The sequence below is a fragment of the Mobula hypostoma genome, chromosome 27 (genome assembly GCF_963921235.1).
Source record: "Mobula hypostoma chromosome 27, sMobHyp1.1, whole genome shotgun sequence".
NCBI classification, from domain to species: Eukaryota; Metazoa; Chordata; class Chondrichthyes; order Myliobatiformes; family Myliobatidae; genus Mobula; species Mobula hypostoma.
Window position 1 is genome coordinate 38,975,476 of NC_086123.1, and position 24,515 is coordinate 38,999,990.

The following is a 24,515-nucleotide window of genomic DNA, read 5'->3' on the forward strand; positions in this document are numbered from 1 at the left end:
AAAGATAAACGATTTCTAACCTTTGCTTTGTATTTTGTGCAGAGATTAGGGATTGATACTTCAGTCTTGTTAGTGATTGAATCTTTTGCTTTTTCCTCCTCCCACCCCCATTGATTTCTTTCGTGACTTGTTACAACATGGAAATGGTGGACTTTTGATCTGCTCTTGGGGATGTGGGGATAGTGATAAAGCAATACAACACACATACAGGCTCTTCAACCCAACCAGTCCCTGCCGATCCCAGCAGGTTCCAATTTCCTGTGTTTAGCCCACATCCCTCTTAGCCCTTAGTCCCAGCCCTCTATGTACCTCACCAAGTGCTTCTTAAATGATGCCATTGTACCTGCCTCACCACTTCTTCTACAGCTCATTTCATCCACTCACCACTTTCTGTGTGGAAAAACGTTGCCTCTCAAGTCTATTTAAAGTCTTACCCCTCTCGTTCTGAACAGATGCCCCTAGTTCGGGATTCCCGGTGTAGCATCTTTTGCCTATTCCTAAATATCTGCAGGCTAATCTGAGAGGGTAGTTAAGCATCACGAACATAATTAATGTTTTAAATTTATCACATCTGAAGTTTTTGTTTTAACTCCAGTCCCAAGCCCAGCTGTAAAAAGAGGATAGGTTGAACATGGGGCTAGCAACCCCATCTCATAAACCTCAAAGACAGAAGCTCCAAAGACCTGGGAGAGGAAGGATCTTCACCTAGAAGAAATATGAAGACGTCTCGTGAAAGCGGAAGCCAAAGGATCGATTAACCTTTAACCCAGCACAGAGAACTCTGGCGAGCTGCTGTAGGTGGCCTACCCACCTACCCAGTCGGGGTGATGGGTTTTAAAAAGTAGCTTTTGATTTAGTTCCTTATAAATCAGAAGTTGCTTTTGTTGGCTAGTTTAATCATAATGCATCTACTTTTTTGCAATCATTCAGTGTTGTGGTAAACTACATTATCCCTATCCTCTGAACAATGAGGTTTCTATTCAACTTCTTATTGGAATTTTAGTTAATATTTGATACTGATGGCCAGAAGTTTTGGACTTGTCCAAAGCAGAAATATTTCCACTCCTGCACTGGCAGTGCTAGATTCATATCCAAGAGATCAGGACTCATGATCTACAGAAGTTAGAATCGTACCTCAGCAGATGGGGAATTTAAACTTGTACTTACAACACAGAAGCATATCCTTTGGTCCAGTTCATCTATGCCAACCCAGATGTCCACTTGCATGCATTTAGCCTATTTTCCTTGAAATCCCTCTGATGTACCTGTTAAATTTTGTTACTGTACCAGCCTCAATCATCTCCTCTGGCAGCTCGTTCCATACACGTACCACCCTCCATGGAGAAGTTGCCTCTCAGTTCCCTTTTAAATCTTTCCTCTTTCAGCTTAAACTTGTGCCCCAAGTCTGGGGGAAAAGGCTGTATTCATTCACTCTATTAATGCTCCACATGATTTTATACACCTCTATAAGGTCACCTATGGGAGGAATAAAGTCTTAGCCTGCCAATCGCTTCCTATACTCAGTCCCTTGAATCTTGGCAAAATTCCTGTAAATCTTTGCATTCTTTCCATCTTAATGACATCTTTTTTATAAAATGGTAGTCAAAACTGAACACAGCACTCTTCTATAAGGAGTCTCTATACTTCCTCCCTGTGGAATATGTGGGTTTTCTCTGGGTCCTCTGGTTTCCTCCCACAGTCCATCGGTCATTGTAAATTGTCTCATTATTAAATTGAGGTTGTGGGGTTGCTGGGGTGGTGTAGCTTGAAGGGCCCGAGAGGCCTATTAGAACCATAGAACCATAGAAACTACAGCACAGAAACAGGCCTTTTGGCCCTTCTTGGCTGTGCCGAACCATTTTCTGCCTAGTCCCACTGACCTGCACACGGACCATATCCCTCCATACACCTCCCATCCATGTATCTGTCCAATTTATTCTTAAATGTTAAAAAAGAACCTGCACCTCGTCTGGCAGCTCATTTCATACTCCCACCACTCTCTGTGTGAAGAAGCCCCCCCTAATGTTCCCTTTAAACTTTTCCCCCTCACCCTTAACCCATGTCCTCTGGTTTTTTTCTCCCCTTGCCTCAGTGGAAAAAGCCTGCTTGCATTCACTCTATCAATACCCATCATAATTTTATATACCTCTATCAGATCTCCCCTCATTCTTCTACGCTCCAGGGAATAAAGTCCCAACCTATTCAACCTTTCTCTGTAACTGAGTTTCTCAAGTCCCGGCAACATCCTTGTAAACCTTCTCTGCACTCTTTCAACCTTATTTATATCCTTCCTGTAATTTGGTGACCAAAACTGAACACAATACTCCAGATTCGGCCTCACCAATGCCTTATACAACCTCATCATAACATTCCAGCTCTTATACTCAATACTTTGATTAATAAAGGCCAATGTACCAAAAGCTCTCTTTACGACCCTATCTACCTGTGACACCACTTTTAGGGAATTTTGTATCTGTATTCCCAGATCTCTCTGTTCCACTGCACTCCTCAGTACCTTACCATTAACCCTGTATGTTCCACCTTGGTTTGACCTTCCAACATGCAATACCTCACACTTGTCTGTATTAAACTCCATCTGCCATTTTTCAGCCCATTTTTCCAGCTGGTCCAAGTCCCTCTGCAGGCTCTGAAAACCTTCCTCACTGTCTACTACACCTCCAATCTTTGTATCATCAGCAAATTTGCTGATCCAATTTACCACATTATTATCCAGATCATTGATATAGATGACAAATAACAATGGACCCAGCACTGATCCCTGTGGCACACCACTAGTCACAGGCCTCCACTCGGAGAAGCAATTCTCTACTACCACTCTTTGGTTTCTTCCTTCGAGCCAATGTCTAATCCAATTTACCACCTCTCCATGTATACCTAGTGACTGAATTTTCCTAACTAACCTCCCATGCGGGACCTTGTCAAAGGCCTTACTGAAGTCCATGTAGACAATATCCACTGCCTTCCCTTCATCCACTTTCCTGGTAACCTCCTCGAAAAACTCCAACAGATTGGTCAAACATGACCTACCACGCACAAAGCCATGTTGACTCTCCCTAATAAGCCCCTATCTATCCAAATGCTTGTAGATTCTGTCTCTTAGTACACCCTCCAATAACTTACCTACTACTTTTCGATCCTTTTTTAAACAACGGAACAACATGAGCCACTCTCCAATCCTCCGGCACCTCAGTTGTAGACAGCGACATTTTAAATATTTCTGCCAGGGCCCCTGCAATTTCAACACTAGTCTCCTTCAAGGTCCGAGGGAACACCCTGTCAGGTCCTGGGGATTTATCCACTTTAATTTTCTTCAAGACAGCAAGGACCTCCTCCTTTTCGATCTGTACAGTTTCCATGATCTCACTACTTGTTTCCCTGAATTCCATAGACTTCATGACAGTTTCCTTAGTAAATACAGAGGCAAAAAACCTATTTAAGATCTCCTCCATTTCCTTTGGTTCCGCACATAGCCGACCACTCTGATCTTCAAGAGGACCAATTTTATTCCTTACAATCCTTTGTTGTATTCTGTGTTGTATTGCTAAATAAAATAAACTCTTTTACTTAAAGCCCTGGCTGATGAGACTAGTGTGCCAAATGTCCTCTTTACCATCCTGCCTTCCTGTGATACTACTTTCAGTGAGTGATGGCCTGGTTGAAGGGCAGGTATACCAATCCAAATCTGGATGATGGCCATGCAGTTTAACAAATGGCAGATTAGAAAGACGTGTGTCATTAATATAACAGGTAACAGCACCAAACAATAGCCACCAGACTCAAAGACAGCTTCTTTCCCATTGTTATAAAACTCCTGAATGGACCTCTCATATTGTAAAGATTAAGATAAAACTCATGAACACCTCAACTCCCTCAGGAGCCTAAAGACTAAGAAATATGTCATGTCCCTATCACCATTAATGCACCATCCTTTCTGAATGCATCACAGCTTGGTACAGCAACTGCTCAGCAAGAAACTGCAGAATTGTCAACACAGTTCAGCAAATCATGGAAACCAGCCTTCTTTGGATTCTGTTTATACTTCTCACTGCCTCAGGCAGTATAATCAAAGGCCCCTCTTTCTCTCTTGCATTGGGCAGAAGATACAAAATCATGAAAGCGTGTACTCAAGGACACCTTCTACACCCCGTTATCTGACTGTCAAATGGTTCCCTAATATAATAAGATGGACTCGACCTGACAATCTACCTTGTTGTGATCTTGCACCTTACTGTTTACCTGCACCGCACTTCCACTGTAGTTAGAACCATAGAACACTACAGCACAGAAAACAGGCCATTCAGCCCTTCTATTCTGTGCTGAAACTTTGTTACACTTTATTCTACATTGTTATTTTGCCTTGTCTACCTCAATGCATTGTGTGACGATTTGATCTGTATGACAATGTGCAAGACAAACGTTTCACTATCTCGGTATATATGACGATAATAAACCGATTTTAATTCCAATTCCAACTCCTGATCCCCCTGTCATGGCTTCTTGCATGCTATTCCTCCACCTGCATTGTAGTTGCTCTGTAAATAAAACACTAGATTCTGTACTACGTATGGACTTACCTATCTGGATGGAATGCAAACAAAGCTTTTCATTATAACACACATTAAGTGCTGCAGGAACTCAGCATCACAGTCCTGCCACAGGGTCTTCATTGACTGTACTCTTTTCCATAGATGCTGCCTGGCCTGCTGAGATCCTCCAGCATTTTGTGTGTGTTGCTCAGATTTCCAGCATCTGCAAATTTTTTCTTGTTTGCCTTTCATTGTACCTCGGTACAAGCGAGTATTATAAGCTAAATGGAGGGCAAAGGTTGATTGCGGTAGATTGATCACATCAATGTTTTCAACAAGACACGTACTCTATGCTGGAGACATGGGAGCAGCACAAGGCCATTCAGCTAATCGAGCCTGTTTCTCCATTCCATTATGGCCAATTTATTTTCCCTCTCTACCCCATTCTCCTGCCTTCTCCCTATAACCTTTGATGCCCTTATAAGTCCAAAAACTATCAATCTCTGCTTTAAATACACTTAAAGACTTGCCCTCCACAGCTGCTCTGGCAATGAATTCCACAGATTCATCACCCTCAGCTAAAGTAATTCCCCCCTCGTCTCTGTCTCTCTATTCTGAGGCTGTGCCCTCAAGTCTTAGATCAGGGGTCAGCAACCTTTTTGCCTCTGTGGGCCGGATCGCGTATTAATGAGCAGAGGGTGGGCCGGATAAATGTCATAAAAAACTTGAAATATGGGAATTATCCATTTAAATACATCTAGTTATGTTTTGCCTCAAATTAATGAATAACACATGCTAGAAACTCATTTGTGCTTAAGGTTGCCTGCCCCTGTCCTAGACCCTTCCATTACAGGAAACATTCTCTGCATGTCCACTCAATCTAGACCTTTCATGAGCTGTGAAAATACAGTTTAATGTTTGCGGTAGGGAAAAGAAAACTAACTTGGTTTTCCAAATTCTGGGGATGGTGGGGAGTAGAAGAAGGGCAGTAAACACAAAATACTACAAAATTGCGGCAGTATCTGCAGCAATAATCTGGGAGTGCTCAGTGTGCACAGCAGCATCTATGAGTGCTGGGGGTGGGGGTGGAGTCAACATTTCAGGTCGAGACCCTGCATGAGGATTGAGAGTGGAGAGGGACCAGTTTATCTGAAAAAGAGTTTTGACTCAGAAATGGTACCTTATCACCAACATTCCCTTTGTTCTCTCCACCCTCTTTCCTTCACGACAACACGAAGATAACTTGTTTTCTTTCTTCCCCATTTCGACGGCTCTTGGATTGGGTTACATTGCTTCAGTTTCTGCCTTCACCGACCTTGCCTAACCTGCACTATTCCAAGATTTTATGATTTATTTCAGATTTCTCACATCTGCAGTGTGTTTTGATTGGGTTTTATTTCTCCTGCACATGTAATTTGATCACACTTTTCCTTTATATCCCTGTTTCTCCCTCTTATACAAACAACTTACATGTGGGAGATCAGCCGCTGGTCCCGAGGTTCAGGAGATCCTGCGCCCAGACCGCGAAGTTTGCTCTACAGTGAAAAAAAAATCGCCCCCTTGGAAATTTACAGCACAAAGCTCACTCCTCCGTTAATTTGCAGCGTAAAATTCGCCCTTTCTCGGCAATTTACAACACAAAATTCACCCCCAATTTACAGTACAAAATTCCCCCATTTTCCAACAGCTAAAGCGCAAAATTGGACCACCCGCAAATCCGCAGCGGAAAATACACTTCTCCGACAATTTGCAAAGTAAACTTTAAATGTAATGGGACGTGTAAAAGATAAAATAATGCAAATTCCTTCGCTTTCTCCAGCTGTGTCCGCTTTAAAACATTTGTATCAAAATTTAAATTTGAATAGTGGCTCTCACTAGCAACCACGTCGATTTAATGCTCCTCAGGCAAAATAACAACACGTTTGCAACAGGCAAGGGAGGGCAGTGTTTCATATTTAAAGCCTTGCAGGTTCAACAAAATATTAATTCTTAAGGTATAAAACGCCTTTGGATCTTTAAAATGATTTCTTTCCAAGAGGACAGAAATATTGTTTCCTACTCCCTTTCCTAAATCCCCCGTTTAAAAGTGGACATGTTCCTATGTGGGCTTTGAGGATGTTGCGACAGGCTGGCGTTCTCTGGCGGATTCAGCGCCAAGCAGAAACCCGAAAGCGTCGCCGCTGACCTGTCCCCTCAATGTAGTATGAACCGGTCGCTCGAGTTATCTGTTGAATTGCACAAGCGTCCTCTGGTGCTGGAAGATAACCTTAAAACCTGTGACCCCGATTTCCTCCCTGCTTTTGTTTGACCTCTTTCATCTCTCTCCCTTTCCGTCTCACGCTGACACCTTCAGAAGACACCATTAATACTCTTTATCCATAGGAACTCTCCATCTAATTCTGAACATATGATCTCTCCCTCTCTCCGGCACTTCTGACGTCAGTGCATCCGGAGACAGACAGACAACGTTACTGACTGGAAGGAGCGATCAAACAAAGGACTCGGGAAAGCAGGTACACCTTTCCTCCATCTCCCTCCATTCCTCCCGCTTTGCGCGAACCCTTCACCCTCGATTGCTGTTTTCGGAGTACCACTGCCTCTCAGTTTTGTTTCGCCTTCTCCGATGCCTACTGAACATCCATCCCCAAGCAGCCGTGAATGTCTTTTCCACAACAGCCCGCGACGGGCGTGGTTTGCAAACCCGCTCGGGATTTTTGCAAATTAAACGAATCATTACGCACCTGAAATTAAATGGGTGGATATGTTAAATCTTGTGTGTTTTTGAGTTTTCCTGAGTTTAAATTATTGACGGGGCGAGAATCGGATATATTCGTCCCTTTTTATATAATTTTTCCACTTATTTCCGAGTCTAGGTGAATCGAGCGAGTAACCTAAGATGTCATACAAATGGTTTTGTTGATGTCTCGACACTGACACCACTGCATCGCTAGCTCCGACATTTGGCGCTGAGTGTCGATGCAACCAAACATACTGTTTAGCAGGATGAAGAGAGGCAAATCTCTATCCTTGCCTGTTTTATTAATTCTGCAGCTATTGCTGCGTCGTTTCATCAGTTCCCTTCCTCTGTTGGTTCGAACATTGTTTTCAGTTCTATGCCTGTAACCAATCCACTCCTGTAGTTACAACACTAGAATCCACCGAACAGAGTGGGAAGTTGTCCAAGTATGACCTGCCCACAAAAGAGCTGGATTAATTCAAGCTAGGTGTTTATTACTGAATCCCGATGAAAGGTATTAGCCCGAAAAGACGACTGTTTATTCATTTCCAGAAATGCTGCCTGACCTACTGAGATCCTCTGGCATTCTGTGTGTGTTGCTCTGGATTTCAGCATCTGCAGAATCTCTCATGTTTTTCTTATTATTTTGTCAGGCTAGCCTCAGTCATCAACGACCTAATGTACCAGAATGCTGGAATTGGAATTGGTTTATTATTGTCATGCATATCTGAATTAGGATTAATGTCACGGACATGCTGTATGTTGTAAAATTTGTCACTGTAATGAGATACAGTCCTAGTCATAAAGCACTACAGCCCAGAAATAGGCCCTTCTGAACCCTCTAGTTCATGCCAAATTTATGCTAATCCCATCAACCTTGTTTGTCAATGATTTGGATATGGAATCCATGTTCCTACCCCCAAAGTTTGCTGATGATCTGCAGATAGGTGGAGGGGTAGGTAGTGCTGAGGAAGCAATGCGATTGCAGCTGGACTTAGACACATTGGAATAATGGGCAGAAAAATGGCAGATGCAATGCAGTGTTTGGAACTGTTACGGGGGGGGGGGGGAATGACATCTGGGGGAAGCAACAACAGCCTTGCTTCTGGCACTGAGTCTGGTCCTATGGCTCAGAAGGATAGAGAACTGAAGAGGATGGTAGCAGTAAAGGGGACTCTATAATCAGGGGGACAGACAGGCGATTCTGTGGATGCGAAAAGGAAACACAGATGGTAGTTTGCCTCCCAGATGCCAGGGTCTGTGATGTTTCTGGACACATCCATAATAGCCTGGAAAGGGAGGGTGAGCAGCCAGAAGTCGTAGTACGCACTGGTGCCCACGACACAGGTAGAAAAAGGGAGGAGGTCCTGATAAAGGAATACAGGGAGTTAGGAAAGAAGCTGAGAAGCAGGACCTCAAGGGTAGTAACCTTGGGACTGCTGTGCCACGCGACAGTGAGGATAGGAATAGAATGAGGGGGCAGTTAAATGCGTGGTTGAAGAATTGGAGTGGGGGCAGGGGTTCAGATTTGTGGATAATTGGGACTTCTTTTGGGGTAGGTGGGACCTGTACGAAAGAGACGGGTTGTGCTTGAATCTGAGGGGGATGAATATTCTTGTGGGTAGGTTTACTAGAGCTGTTGGGAGTAGTTTAAAGTAATACGGCAGGGGGTAAGAACAAGAGCTGAGGAAGAGCCAGCAGGTTTACAAGTAGATGATGGGTGTAACATGAATGAAAGGAAAGACAAGCCAATGACTGGGAACAAATGTAGACAGAACAAAGAGTTAAATTGTACCACAGAGGCAAAATTCAAAAGGACAAAGAATGTAGGACTGAAGGTGCTGTATTTAAGTGTGCTTAGCATTCAGAATTTCAGGATGTATATTGTATACTTTTCTCTGACATTAAATGTACCTATTGAATAAGGTGGATGAACTCGTGGCGCAATTAGAGTTTGGTTGGTATGACATTGTGGGCATCACTGAGTCGTGGCTGAAAGAAGGCCATAGTTGGCAGCTGTACATCATAGGATGTATTTTATGTCAAAAGGACAGACAGGAAGGCATAGGTAGCGGTGTGGCTCTGTTGGTAAGAGATGAAATTACATCTTTAGAAAGAGATGACATTGGGTCAGAGAATGTTGAATCTTTGTGGGTGGAGTTGAGAAACTGCAAGGGTAAAAAAACCATTACGGGAATCATATACAGGCCTCCAAATAGTAGTCAAGATGTGGGGGTTGAGGTTGCAACAGGAGCTGGAAAGGGCATGTAATAAGGGTAATGACACAATTGTAATGGGGCACTTCAGTATGCAAGGGGATTGGGAAAATCAGGTTTGTGTCAAATTGCAAGATAGGGAATTTGTTGAATGCCTACGAGAAGGCTTTTTAGAGCAGCTTGTGTTTGAGCCTACTAGGGGAAAGGCTATATTAGATTGGGTGTTGTGTAATAACCCAGATCATATTAGGCAGCTTAATGTAAAGGAACCTTTAGGAGGCAGTGATCATAGTATGATTGAATTTATACTGCAATTTCAGAGGGAGAAGCATAAGTTACATGTATCAGTATTGCAATGGAATAAAGGGAATTACAGAGGCTTGAGAGTGGAGCTTGCTCGGAGGATTGGAGGAGGATGCTGGCGGGGATGACAGCAGAGCAGATTTGGCTGAAGTTTATGGGAATAGTTCACATGATAGATATGTCACACAGAAGTTGTTCTGAAATGGCAGGGGTAGGCAACCATGGCTGATAAGAAGGGAAAAGATGAAATATGAGGTCAGATAATATAAAGCAGAATGCCAGAAGTTTTTTTAGTTCTATATAGAATAAAAGGGAGGTGGGAGTTGTTATTGGACCACTGGAAAATGATGCTGGTGCGTTAGTAATGGGGGACAAAGAAATAGCAGATGAATTTAATGGGTACTTTGCATCTGTCTTCACTGTGGAAGACAATAGCAGTTTGCCAGAGGTCCGTGAGTGTCGGAGCAGGAGTGAGTGCCATTGCAAAAGACAAAGTGCAAGGCAAACTGAAAAGTCTTAAATTGGATAAGTCACTTGGAACAGATGGACTACATTCCAGGGTCCTGAGAGAGGTTTCTGAAGAGATAACAGATGCATTGGTTATGATCTTTCAAAAATCACTTGATTCTGGCATGGCCCCAGAGGACTGGAAGATTGCAAATGTCACTCCACTGTTTAAGAAGGGAGTAAGGCAAAAGAAAGGAAATTATAGGCCAGTTAGCCTAACCTCAGTGGTTGGGAAAGTGTTGGACTCTATTATTAAAGATGAGTTTTCGAGGTACTTGGACACTAATGATAAAATAAGTCAAAGTCAACATGGTTTTTGTGAAGGGAAACTTTGTCTGACAAATCTGTTAAGAGTTCTTCGAGGAAGAAACCAGCAGGAAGGACAAAGGAGAGGCAGTGAATGTCATTTACTTGGATTTTTAGAAGGCATTTGATAAGGTGCCTTACGTGAGGCTGCTTAGCAAGATAAAATCTTATGGCATTACAGGAAAGATACAGGTGCTGGCATGGATAGCGGAAAGGCTGACAGGCAGGAAGCATTGAGTGGGAATAAAAGGGGCCTTTTCTGGTTCTCTGCCAGTGACTCGTGGTGTCCCTCCGGGGTCAGATTGGGACCGCTACTTTTCACATTGTTCATCAGTGATTTAGATAATGGAATTAATAGCTTTGTAGCGAAGTTTGTGGGTGATACAAAGGTAGGTGGAGGGGTAGGTAGTGCTGAGGAAACAATGCAATTGGAACAGAAATTAGACAAATTGGAAGAATGAGCAAGAAAGTGGCAGGTGGAATACAATGTTGGGAAATGTACGATAATGTATTTTGGTAAAAGGAACAATAATGCGGACTAATGGGGAGAAGGTTCAAATGTCAGAGGTGCAGAGGGACTTAAGAGTCCTCGTGCTAGTATACCTGAAGCTTAATTTACAGGTTCAGTTTGTGGTAAAGATGGCAAATGCAATGTTGGCATTCGTTTCAAGGGGAATAGAATATAAAAGCAAGGAGATAATGCTGAGCTTTTTATCATACACTAGTTAGGCCACAGTTGGAGTACAGTATTGTCAACAGTTTTGGGCCCCATATGTCAGAAAGGACATGTTGTATTTAGAGAGAATCCAGAGGAGGTTTACGAGGATGATTCCGAGAATGAAGGGGTTAACATATGAAGAGCGTTTGGCAGCTTTGGGCCTGTACTCATTGGAATTTAGAAGAATGTATGGCGATCTCATTGAAACCTAATGAATGTTGAAAGGACTAGATAGGGTGGATGTGGAGAGGATGCTTCGTCTGGTGGAGGTATTCAGAACTAGAAGGCACAGCTTTAAAATTGAGGGGTGCCCTTTGTAGCATAGGCAAGGAGGAATTCTTTTAGTCAGAGAGTAGTGAATTTGTGGAATGCTCTGACATAGACTGCAGTGGAGGCCAAGTCCGTGTGTATATTTAGGTTGATAGTTTCCTGATTGGTCAGGGCATCAAAGGATACGACGAGAAATCAGCCATGTGTGGTTGAGTGGGATCCGGGATCAGCAGAGATGGAATGGTGGAGCAGACTTGATGGGCTAAATGGCCTAAATCTGCTCCTGTGTCTCATGGTCTTACGGATCATAGCCCTTCACACCCCTCCCATCCATGTACTTATCCAAGCTTCTCTAACTGGTCCAATCTACTGGTGAAAATGGTGGATGTGGGTTTGATTGCAATATTTAAGAGAAATTTGGATAAGGACGTGGACCTTTCTCTCATCATCAGAAGCAGATATCTTGACTGATAATTGGACAACGTTCAGTTCCATTTGCAGCTTCTTAGTAAATGAAGCAGCCCATGCTAGCATGTAGTGAACGCTGATAAGTGGCAGGTAATACTTGCAGCACGAATTGTCCAACCAGAGACCAACCGTCTACCCTGGGGTAGCATGGTAACATAGCGGTTTGCACAGTCACTAGTGATCACCCATTAGAGTTTGGTTCCCTCTTCTGTCTACAAAGAGTTTGTACCTTCTCCCCATGACTGTGTGGGTTTCCTCTCTATGCTCCAGTTTTCTCCCACATTCCAAAGGCCAGTGAGTTGTGTGCATGTTATCTTGGTACCAAAAGTGTGGCGACACTTGCGAACTGCCCAGCATTTCCTAAACAATGCAGCAAACGATGCATTTCACTATATGTTTTGATGTATATCTGATCACTCATGGTTGAATCTCCTATTGTCAATATCCTGCTGGGAGTCTCTGAGAAGAAACTAAAGTGGACTAATCATATACAGTGGTGCTAGAAAGTTTGTGAAGCTTGTAGGATTTTCTTTATTTCTGCATAAATATAACCTAAAGTGTGATCAAATCTTAACGTAAGTCCCAAGGCAAGATAAAGAGAACCCAATTAAATAAATAACACAAAAACATTATACTTGTTCACTTATTTATTGAGAAAAATGATCCAATATTACATGTATTTGTTGGAAAAGTATGTGAACCTCTGGGGTAATGCCTTCTACTAAAGCTATTTGGAGTCTGGTGTTCCAATCAATGAAATGACACTGGAGGTGTGGGTTGTAGAGGTGCCCCATCCTATAAAAAAGGCACACAAGTCAGCTTACTGACAGAGCCTACTATACTCAAGAAAGATCTGTTTATGTACACCATGCCTCATCAAAATAACTTTCAGAGGACCATCAAAGAAGAATTGTAGAGATGCATGAGAAAGAACCCAAGGGTAACAGCAAAAGGCCTGCAGAAATCTTTGGAACTTGCTAAAGTCTCTGTTCATGTGTCCACTATAAGAAAAGCACTGAACAAGAATGGTGATCATGGAAGGACACCACGGAGGAAACTACTGCCCTCCAAAAAAACCCATTGCTGCACATTTCAAGTTTGCAGAAGACCACCTGGATGTTCTACAACACCAATGTTCTATAGACAGATGAAACAAAACAGAAATGCACATTGCTATGTTTGGAGGAAAAAGGGCAGTGCACACCAACACCAAATCCTCATCCCAATTGTGAAGCATGGTGGGAGAAGCTTCATGGTTCGGGACTGTTTTGCTGCCTCAGGACCTGGACAGCTTGCAATTGTATGGGGAATAATGAATTCAAAATTGTTTCAAGACATTTTACAGGAGAATGTCAGGGTAGCCAGTCTATCACCTGAGGAAGCTTAATAGAAGTTGGATAATGCAGCAAGACAATGATCTAAACACAAGAGTAAATTAACAACAGAATGGTTTCAAAAGAAGAGCATTTGTGTTTTGGAATGGCCGAGTCGAAGTCCTAACCTTAATCCTGTACAAATGTTGTGGAAGGACCTGAAGCAAGCAGTTCATGCAAAGAAACCCACCAACATCCCAAGGTTGAAGCAGTTTGTAAGGAGGAATGGCCTAAAATTCCTCCAAGCCGATGTGCAGGACTGATCAACAGTTACCAGGAATATTTGGTTGAAGTTATTGCTGTGCAAGGGGTCCACCCGTTACTGAAAGCAAAAGTTCACATACTTTTTCCAACAGATACATGTAATATTGGATGTTATTTTTCAATAAATAAATGGATGAGTATAATGTTTTTTTCATATTATTTATTTAATTGTTTTTTTAAAAATCTAGCTTAAGGACATGAAGATCTGATCACATTTTAGGTCATATCTATGCAGCAATAGAGAAAATTCGACAAGGTTCACAAACTTTCTAGTACCACTGTAAATGAGAGCAGTTCAGAGATTGCTTGAATCAGCTCTGACACCCAAAAGTCTTACCTGCCATATATAAATGGTTAAATAGGGAGTTTGATGGAATACTGCTTGGATGATATAGGACAATACTCAGGAAACTGGACACCAATCACTCTGGATCAGGTTAGGCGAGATGTTAACACTCACACGCTTTTGTTTTATTTAGAGACAGGCCATGTACAGGCCCTTCTGGCACAGCAGGTCCACACCATCCAGTGACACCCATGTGATCAAATAACCTGGTAACCTGTATGGCTTTGGAATGTGAGAGGACCAGAACACGTGGAGGAAACGGGAAAAAAGTACAAACTCCTTACAAACCAATGGCGCTGTAATAAGACTACACTACCATGCCAAGCCAAATTGTATCTAATTCTTTTTAGGGTTCTGTAGGAACTTAGAGTTAAGAATCATGGCCTTTGTGTAGAGGAAATCCTCACATCTTGATGACGCTGCAAATTTAGTGTAAGGTGTGATAGAAAACCAATTATTCAGATCTGCAAAGTTTGGATGGAGCTGGGTGATTCTCTTTGCAACAGAGGCAGAGGGAAACCATGACAGCAATTTCAAATGTGAGGGGGCTTCGACAGTCAGCAGCAACTTGTTACCCATGGTTTTGTCTTTGGACCAGCACATAAGCATCATCAGAAAGAAAGGCTCTCTTAGAAGCTTGCGAAGATTCAACATTTCAGCAAAAACTTTGACAAACTTCTATAGTGGAAAGTAACCTAACTGGTTGCATCGTGGCCTAGTATGGAAACACCAGTGCCCAGGAATGGAAAAGGCTACAGAACGTCGTGGATATTGCCCAGTCCATCGTGGCAAAGCCTTTCCCACTATTGAGCACATTTACATAGAGCACTGTCACCGGAAAACAGCATCCATTATCAAAGACTCCCACCATCCAGGCATGCTCTCTTCTCACTACTACCATCAGGCAGGAGATGTAGATACCTTAGGTGCCACACCAACAGGTTCCTGAACCAATGCGGATAACTTCACTCACTATAACTCCAAACTGATTCTATGTTAAGGATCCGGCCTGAACACTGGGTTGAAGGGCCTCTGCTGGTAGCTCTGGATCACGACAGTCTTTAATTTCTGTTTTCTTTCACCTGGCCATGTTAGTTCTGGCCCAGCCCTTTCCTTTCTTGGACTTCCTCCAATTACCTGCTTGTCTCCTCATTTGCACCCACCTGTGTCTAATTTTCACTCATTACCCTGTCCATTTAAACCCTGCCTTGAGTAGGATTCTCTGCCAGTTTGTCCCAGATTCTGACCTGTGTTGTTCTAGCCTGTTGTTGTGACTTCTGCCAACTGATTTTGCCTGATTCTGTGTTTTGGACTTTCCCTGCTCTTGGACCTGATTTTTGCCTGTGTGCCCTGGATTGTCTGCCCTCACCTGACTGCCTTTCCTGTTAAGACCTCTGACTGCCATTTTGGATTCATGCCTGCCTTCTGTTTTTGAAAGGCTATTGCCTTTGTGCTCCCTAATAATCCTGGTGAAAAAAGTATTCATTGGTCTGCACTTGAGTCCCACTGAAACCTGACAGAATGAACTGGCCAAGATGGACTCAGTGGACCCCAACCAGGTACGTGAGGCCTTCTCCTGACAGGGCGTGTTGTTAGGGAGACTTGAAACGCAGTTTGCCTCTATCAAGCAGTGGATGGAAGCCTTCTCTGCCACTCTGACCAGCATAGCTTCCCAGCTACAGCAGATTCAGCTGGTGCTGAGCTCTAACCCGCCTTCTCTTGCTGCACCATCAGCCCCACAGACTCCAACCCAACCAGCCCGAGAGCCCCGTTTACCTCCACCTGAACCTTACAATGGCAAACCAGGCACCTGCAGATCCTTCCTGTCTCAATGCTCACTGATTTTTGAGCTGCAGCCCACTACCTTTCCCACTGATGGATCCTGTATTGCTTATGTTATCATGCTGCTGTCAGGAAGAGCAAGAGAGTGGGGTATGGCTGTGTGGGACAGCAGAGCCCCTTTTTGCCACATGTTTAAGGACTTTTGTGAGGAGATGAGAAGAGTCTTTGACTGTTCCCAGCAGGGGCGAGAGGCAGCAAGGGAGATGTTGTGAGTTCGTCAGAGTAACTGTTCTGTTTTGGACTACGCCACTACCAACTGGAATTCTGCGGCCCAATCTGACATGTTCTTCTATGGGCTTAGCGAAGAGGTTAAGGATGAACTAGCCAACTGCGACCTGCCTGTTGGCTTCCAAGAGCTGGTCAATTTGGCCATTAAGATTGACAGCTGCATAAAACAGCGTCAGCAGGAGCGTGATGTCCGGGGGTCACAAAGAACCACCAAGGGGTGTCTGACCTCTTCCCAGCCAGCACCCAGATCTCCTTCCCTGAGTTCTCAGTCACCCCCATCCAGCCAGACGGAGCTCATGCAGATTGATCGTACCCGTCTGTCTCCTTAAGAAAGAAGGTGGAGAGTCAGTACCAACTCCGGTCTGTATTGTGGCCAGGCTGGTCACGATGTACCTACCTGTCCTGTAAAAGCCAACGCTCCCTCATAAAGAGGGGACTACGGGCGAGCAGTACTTCCTCCCCCCGGTTCCCCGTCACTCGAACTGTGCTACCTGCTTTTATACTGGCTGAAGGGAGGAGACGCACTTTCAGTTTTTATTGACTCTGGGGCTGAGGGAAACGTTATCAGTTCCAGCTTTGCGGCCAATCTCGGAATACCACTCTCCCGTCTGAAGCAACCCCTGGAGGCCAGCAGCTTAACCGGAGTGAAACTGGCCATGGTTACCCACGCTACAGCTCCGGTGAGTCTCCTCATTTCTGGCAATCACCAGGAGAGCATTGCTTTCCATGCGATAGATCCCCCAAAGTCGAAGTTGTGTTAGGCCACCCATGGCTAGCTCAGCACGGTCCACACATTGATTGGTCTAATAACAGTGTTAAGCTGGAGTCCTTTCTGCCTAAATCATTGTCTGCATGTTGCTCATTCTACTCAGTCCGGTTCCTCTGCCTACAGAAGAGTTTCCCGATCTGTCTTCTGTACCCCGTGAATATCTGGACCTAAAGCTGGTATTCAGCAAGACTCGGGCCACCACATTACCCCCACATCGCCCCTATGACTGCGCTCTAGATCTCCTTCCGGGAACCACACCACCTAGTATTCCCTGTCTCCACCTGAAAGGGAAGCGATGGACGAGTATATCCAGGAGGCCTTGGCTGCAGGAATTATCCGTCCCTCTTCCTCCCCAGCAGGTGCAGGATTCTTCTTTGTAGCCAAGAAGGATGGGTCCCTGCGTCCTTGCGTGGACTATAGAGGTCTCAATGAGATCACCATTAAGAACCGCTATCCTCTTCCTCTTGTGTCATCTGCATTTGAATTGCTCCAGGGTGCTTCTATCTTCTCCAAGCTTGACCTCCGCAACGCTTACCATCTGGTCCACATAAGAGAGGGGGATGAGTGGAAGACCGCGTTCAATAAGCCATCTGGGCACTACGAATATTTGGTGATGCCTTTCGGACTTTCTAATGGTCCTGCTGTGTTCCAGTCCCTGGTGAATGACGTCCTCAGAGACAAGCTGAATCAATTTGTATGTGTGTACTTCGATGACATTCTGATATTTTCTAGGTCCCTCTCTGAACACATCCAGCACGTCTATCGGGTGCTTCAACGACTCCTGGAGAATCAGTTATTCGTGAAGGTGGAAAAGTGAATTTCACTGGAGTTCAACTCTGTTTCTGGAATATGTGATCAGTGCTGGAGGAATCCAGATGGACCCTCAGAAGATCAAGGCGATAGAGGAGTGGCCACAACCCGCCTCTCGACGAGGTTTCTTGGGTTTGCCAACTTCTATCACCGATTCATTCAAAATTCCAGCATCCTGGCCGCCCCACTGACTGCCCTAACCTCCTCCAAGTCGAAGTTCACCTGGATCCAGCGGCTGAGAAAGCCTTTTCTGATCTAAAGACTCATTTCACCACGGCACCTATCCTCCTTCAGCCCGATCCTACAAGGCAGTTTATTGTAGAGACTGACACCTCCGATGTAGGAGTAGGGGCTATACTGTCACAGCGTTCAGCAGAGGACGACAAGCTACACCCGTGCGCCTTTTTTCCCACAAATTTTCGCCCGCAGAACGTAACTATGACATCGGCAATCGAGGGTTGTTGGCTGTTAAACTTGCTCTTGAGGAATGGTGGCATTGGCTTGAGGGAACAACTACTCCTTTTCTAGTCTGGACGGATCACAAGAACCTGGAATATATCCGTTCAGCCAAACACCTCAACTCCCGCCAGGCCCGGTGGTCCCTGTTTTTTGCCTGTTTTAGATTCACTCTGGCCTACCGTCCTGGCTCTAAGAACGGCAAGCCTGACGCTCTCTCCAGGCAGTTTCCAACAACTGACAAGGCGCCCGAGGTTACGACCATTCTCCCCAAGCAATGTCTGGTCGCCACAGCACAGTGGGAGATTGAATCTGTGGTCCAGTCTGCCCAGCAGGGTGAGTCTGTTCCTAGTGCCTGCCCTGCTAATCTATTGTATGTTCCCCAGTCTGTCCGCTCCCAGGTTCTCCAGTGGGGGGACACCTCCAGAGTGGCATGTCACCCTGGCATCAGACGCACGACGGCTTTCATCAGTTGATGATTTTGGTGGCCATCCCTGAGGAAGGATGTTGAGTGCTTCATTTCTGCCTGCCCAGTCTGTGCACAGAACAAGACCTCCAGCCAGCCACCAACTGGTCTCCTGCAACCCCTGCCTGTTCCTAGAAGGCCCTGGTCACACATTGCACTGGACTTTGTCACCGGACTCCCTCCGTCTGATGGTAACACTACCGTTTTTACCATAGTGGATCGTTTTTCCAAATCGGTCCACTTTGTTCCCCTTCCCAAGCTGCCCTCTGCCAAGGAGACTGCCAACCTGGTGATTCAGCATGGTTTCCATATTCACGGTCTCCCCGTTGAAGTGTATCTGATAGAGGTTCGCAATTTACCTCCCACTTTTGGAGGGCCTTTTGCAAACTACTTGGGATCAGGGTTAACCTCTCATCTGGGTTTCATCCACAGAGTAATGGCCAGACCGAGCGGGCTAATCAGCAGATGGAGGTGATGTTCTGTTGTGTGACGTCTCAGGAATCTTCCTCTTGGAGTCAGCAACTACCCTGGGTCGAGTACGCCATTAATTCTTTGCCTTCTGCTTCATCAGGTTTATCCCCATTCCAGCGCTGTCTTGGCTATCAACCCCCCTTATTCGCGTCTCAGGAGGAGGAAGTGGGCGTTCCCTCAGCCGAAGCGTTTGTCCAGAGGTGTTCACGGACCTGGAGATGAGCCCGAAAGGCGCTGCTTCAATCTACAGCTAGAATGAAGCAGCAAACAGACAGTCACCGCATCGAGGCCCCCCGTTACTGCCAGTGTCAGAAAGTGTGGTTCTCTTCGCATGACATTCCCTTGAAGGTGGACTCCTGCAAGCTGGCACCACACTACATTGGACCTTTCCCCATCACCAAGGTGACCAGCCCTTCGGCGGTATGTCTAAAACTACCCCCTACCCTTCGCGGAATCCATCCACTTTCCATGTTTCAAGGATTAAGCCCTTTATCTGCAGCCCCCTCTGTCCCACCCCCAAGCCCCCTCCCCGTCTCATCGATGGCTCAGAGACCTTCACTGTGCGCCAATTACTGGACGTTTGACGCAGAGGTCGTGGACTGCAATACCTGGCTGATTGGGAGGGCTATGGCCCCGAAGAGAGGAGTTGGGTTCCCGCTTGAGATATCCTGGATCCCTCTCTCATTAAGAACTTTCATAGGAACTGTCCCGTACCAGCAAGAAGGGTGTCTGGAGATGCCAGTGGGGGTGGGGGGGGGGCGCTACTGTTAAGGATCCGGCCTGAACACTGGGTCGAAGGGCCTCTGCTGGTAGCTCTGGATCACGACAGTCTTTAATTTCTGTTTTCTTTCACCTGCCCATGTGGGTTCTGGCCCAGCCCCTTTCCTTTTTTGGACTTCCTCCAATTACCTGCTTGTCTCCTCATTTGCACCCACCTGTGTCTAATTTTCACTTATTACCCTGTCCATTTTAAACTCTGCCTTGACTAGTATTCTCTACCAGTTTGTCCCAGATTCTGACCTGTGTCGTTCCAGCCTGTCATTGCGACTTCTACCAACCGATTTTGCCTGATTCTGTGTTTTGGACTTTGCCAGTTCCTGGACCTGATTTCTGCCTGTGTGCTCTGGATTGTCTGCCCTCTCCTGACTGCCTTTCCTGTTGAGACCTCTGCCTGCCATTTTGGATTTGTGCCTGCCTTCTGTTTGAAAGACTGTTGCCTTTGTGCTCCCTAATAAACCCTGGTGAAAAAAGTATTCATTGGTCTGCACTTGAGTCCCACTGAAACCCGACAGAACCTGACGTTCTATGACTTACTTTCCAGGACTCTACAGCCCCTGTCCTCAGTGTTATTTCTTTGATTTGCGTTGTTCGTCCTCTTTAGCACATTGGTTGTTTGTCAGGCTTTGGTTATGTATAATTTGTTATTTTTATTGAATTCTTTATTTTTCCTGTGAAAGCCTGCAAGAAAATAAATCTCAAGGCAGTATATAGTAACATGTATGTACTTTGGTCGTAAATTTAGACCATAAGACCCTAAGTCATAGGAGCAGAATTAAACCATTTGCTCTGCCATTCAATCAAACAAAAAAAAAAGTCAGGAAAGGAATTAGGAATGCCAGGAGGGGCCATGAAAAATCCTTGGCATGCAACTAGGTAGAGGATGGGACCTTTCAAGGATAAAGGGGAATCATTTACTCGGATGTGGAGGATGTGGCTGAGGTCCTTAATGAGTACTTTATATCAGCATTTACCAAGGAGAAGCACTTGGGGGACAGGGAGATTAGTGCTAAGTGATATTAGATTAGATTGAGTCATAGTCATACTTTATTGATCCTGGAGGAAATTGGGTTTTTGTTACAGTTGCACCATAATTAAATTGTAATAAAACCATAAATAGTTAAATAGTAATGTGCAAATTATTCCAGGAAATAAGTCCGGGACCAGCCTATTGGCTCAGGGTGTCTGACCCTCTAAGGGAGGAGTTGTAAAGTTTGATGGCCACAGGCAGGAATGACTTCCTATGACGCTCTGTGTTGCATCTTGGTGGAATGAGTCTCTGGCTGAATGTACTCCTGTGCCCACCCAGTACATTATGTAGTGGATGGGAGACATTGTCCAAGATGGCATGCAACTTAGACAGCATCCTCTTTTCAGACACCACCGTGAGAGTCCAGTTCCATCCCCACAACATCGCTGGCCTTACGAATGAGTTTGTTGATTCTGTTGGTGTCTGCTACCCTCAGCCTGCTGCCCCAACACACAACAGCAAACATGATCGCACTGGCCACCACAGACTCGTAGAACATCCTCAGCATCGTCCGGCAGATATTAAAGGACCTCAGTCTCCTCAGGAAATAGAGATGGCTCTGACCCTTCTTGTAGACAGCCTCAGTGTTCTTTGACCAGTCCAGTTTATTGTCAATTCTTATCCCCAGGTAATCCAGATACCACTCAGTCCTCTTTTATTGTCATTTAGAAATGTATACATGCATTAAGAAATGATATAATGTTTCTCAATACATTATGCTAGGGCAGTTCAACATAAAGGAAGAGGTAGTGCTTGGTCTCTTAAAGAGCATTAAGGTGGATAAGTCCCTAGTGCCTGATGTGATATACACCATATTATTGAGGGAGATTGCTAGGGCCTTGACCAATATCTTTGTGTCCACTCTCACCACAGGTGAGGTCCCAGATGACTGGTGAGTAACTAATGTTGCATTGTTCAAAAAGGGACCAGGAGTAATCCTGGAAACTGTAGACTGGTGAGTCTCATGTCAGTGGTAGGGAAGTTACTGGAGAGCAGTCTTTAGGTTAGGGTTTATGAGCGTTTGTAAAACCATGGATTAACTAGGGATAGCCGGCCAGTATGGCTTTGTGCGGGGCAAGTCATGTCTTACAAACTTAATTGAGTTTTTTGATGAGCTGATGAGAGAGATTGATGAAGGTAGAGCTGTGGATGTTGTCCACATGGATTTTAGTAAGGCATTTGACCCTTATGGCAGGCTCCCCCAGAAGACTGAGATGCATGGGATCAATGGAGAATTGGCCATTTAGATTTAGAACTGGCTTACCCATAGAAGATGGAAGGTAGTGGTTGAAGGGACTTATTCTAACTGGAGTACAGAGTAGTGGGTTCCACAGGGATCTGTACTGGAACTTCTGTTTGTGATGTATATAAATGACCTGGATGGAAATCTAGGCCGGTGTGTTAGTAAATTTGCAGATGATACTGAAGATTGATGGTGTTGTGGATAGCATTATTGTGGACTGGCAAAGAATACAATAGGATATAGATCAGTTGCAGATATGGGCAAAGAAGTGACAGATGGAGTTTAACTCAGTCAAATGTGAAGTCTTGCACCTTGGATGAACAAATGCAAAGAGATGGTGCACTGTTCAGGACAATTTCCGCAATAGTGTTGATGAGCAAAGTCTAACTAGGTAACTCCCTGAAAAAAGCTGCAAAGGTTGATATGGCATGCTTGTCATTAGTTCAAATTTGGGAAGTTACGTTGCAACTTTATAAATCTCTAGTTAGGCCGCGTCTGGAGTATTGCATACATTACTGGTCACCCCATTATAGGAAGGATGTTGAGGCTTTGGAGAGTGTACAGAAGAGGTTTACCAGGATATTACCTAGTTTAGATGGCATGTGGTTGGACAAATTTGGGTTGTTTTCTCTGGAGTTGCAGAAGCTGAGGGGAGATCCGATAGAGGTTATAAGGTTATCAGAAGTATAGACAGAGTGGGCAGACAGCATCTTTTTCCCAGTGCTGTAATGTCTAATACCAGAGAGCATCCACTTAAGGTGAGAGGGGTAATTTCAAAGGGGATATGAGGGGCAATTTTTTTTGAGTGGTGGGTGCCTGGAATGTGCTGCCTGGGGTGGGGTTAGAGGCAGATACTTCAGGAACTTTTCAGTGATATTTAGATCGGCACATAAAATATGAGAAAAGTGGAAGGAAATGGAAATTGTGTAGGCAGAAGAGAATAGTTGGCCATTTGATTACTAATTTAATTGGTTTAAAGTTCAAAGTACACTTATTAAAGTATGTATACACTTTCAACCTTGACGTTCATCTTCTTGCGGGCAGCCACAAAACATAACACAATAGAATTCATGAAAAACCTCTCATCACAAAATCCAACATCTAATGTGCAAAAAAAAAGAACAAATTGTGCAAACAAAAAAAAAGTCAACAAATAATGCACAGAAAATGAACTGCAAAGGTCCTTAAAGTGAGTCCACAGCTCTGGAGCCAGTTCAGCACTGCAGCCAGTGCAGGAGTCCAGTGGCTGCAGGTCACAGCCCTGGAGCCAGTTCAGTGCTGAGGCAAGTAAAGCCTCATGGAGTAGGTACCTTCGGCACAACAGTGAGGCCTGAAGGACCTGTTTTGTTGCTATACTGTGTTCTATGGCTGATTTATTGTCCCTTTCAACCCGAAATTCAGTCATTTTGAACTTTGAACGCGGCAGAGAAATGAAAAGTGCTGAGGGGTGTGGCATGGGTTGATTGTAATTGTTGGAAGAACAGAGTGTTGACCTAGATTAAACAAATTGCTATCTGAATTCTAAACCCATACTTTATAGTCTGTGCAAATATTAATGCAAATTATGTTGACTCCAAGCCAGCAATTTAAGTCATGAATGCTGTTGGTCCCTTTGTGCCAATACTCACTCAGAACACAATTCCAACTTGTAATGCTGATACAGGGGATCTCCCATTGATCCTTCTCCTTACTCCTAACATAGGGATTTTCCTTATAACAATATCTGTAAATCTCTCCAATTCACCTCACTCTTCTCTTTCGAAGCCCAAGTCAAAGTAAATTTAAATTTATTACTCAATATGTTGCAATATACTACCATGAGATTCATTTTCTTGTGGGCATTTACAGGAAAATAAAAGTACAACAATTTATGAAAACTATACATAGACCATGTGCAAAAGAAGACAAATTGCGAATAAAAAAACAAATAATACAGAGAATAGGAGTCCTTGAAAGTGAGTCTAAAGGTTGTGGAATCACTTCAGAATTGAGGAGAGTGAAATTATCCAGGACAGTTCAGGAGCCTGATGGTTGAGCAATAACTGTTCCTGAACCTGGTAGTGTGTGTGTGACCTAAGGCTCCTCTACCTCCTGCCCAGTGGTAGTAGTGAGAAGAGGTTATGGCCTGGATGGTGGTGAGATGGACGCTGCTTTCTTGTGGCAGCGCTGCATGTAAATTCAAAATTGTTTAAGATTGTTTAATGTCAGTTCCTGTACATGTGTAAAGGAAGATGAAATAATTGATACTCTCGATCCGATACAGCCCAAAGAAAACACATTAAACTAAAGAACACAATAATATAAAAACACAGCAAATCTAAGTACATAGATAACTTGTATATGTAGATCAATTGTATGTCCATAATGT

At 44.3% G+C, this 24,515-nt stretch overlaps 1 protein-coding gene across 1 annotated transcript in view; it reads left to right on the top strand.

The window, feature by feature from the left end:
- The first annotated feature begins 6,880 nt into the window (after positions 1–6,880).
- The window catches only part of slc7a4 (solute carrier family 7 member 4), a 305,139-nt gene continuing 287,504 nt past the window's right edge, over positions 6,881–24,515 (top strand). Inside the window, exon 1 of the mRNA XM_063034328.1 lies at positions 6,881–7,060. The gene's annotated coding sequence lies outside the window, so the exon portion shown is untranslated. The remainder of the gene's footprint in view (positions 7,061–24,515) is intronic.